Below are 654 nucleotides of genomic sequence, written 5' to 3'. Positions count from 1 at the left end.
CACGCCTGCCGTTCAGCTCGCTTCCACGATCGTGGTGCGCGCGTACCCCGCGTCATCTCCACCGATTCTCTTCCACGGCTTTTCACGGGGGGTTGTAGGAGCGCAGTAAGTACAATGGAATATTTATATCGCTGATCGGATTGAATATGGAATTCAACGAAATGGAAGAAAGATTTGTCGTTAGTAAAGATGATAAATAATTTCGAAACGAAGATACTTTCTTCCTCGATAGAAGCATTTAGATTTAGCTTAAATTTTACAATTCCCCGTGTTCTTTCGATATCCGTAATAAATAAAATCAAATTAGAAAGGAACGGATCGTGAACACGCGTCTTCTATTCCACGTAGTTAATTCAACACATCTCATCTTCCGCGAGAACTTTCAACTTCCTAGAACTCGTTACGCAAATTCCCCCTTATGTTCATCTCGAATCCACGATAAAACTTTTATTTAAAACCCCCGCGTTCCAACGTGTTCCTCGTCGAAATAAGATAAGGGAGAAGAAACTCTCATCCACCGGTTGCTGCTATTCCCAAAGGGTTGATCTTCGTCCAAGTCGATTATCTGCGAAAAGAAAAAAAAGGACAATGAACCACCGTTCCATTCATCTTTACAATCCACGAAACCACGAAAATCTCTCTCTCTCTCTCTCT

The 654-nt window shown here is 42.0% G+C and overlaps 1 pseudogene; it reads right to left on the bottom strand.

Moving 5' to 3' along the window:
* Positions 1-367, bottom strand: part of LOC116185197 — a 1,475-nt pseudogene extending 1,108 nt beyond the window's left edge.
* Positions 368-654: the final 287 nt, after the last annotated feature.

This window comes from Apis dorsata, unplaced genomic scaffold (assembly GCF_000469605.1).
Source record: "Apis dorsata unplaced genomic scaffold, Apis dorsata 1.3 scaffold_123, whole genome shotgun sequence".
NCBI lineage: Eukaryota > Metazoa > Arthropoda > Insecta > Hymenoptera > Apidae > Apis > Apis dorsata.
Note: the sequence above shows the minus strand (reverse complement) of the source record. Positions and strands in the feature narration are given on the sequence as shown.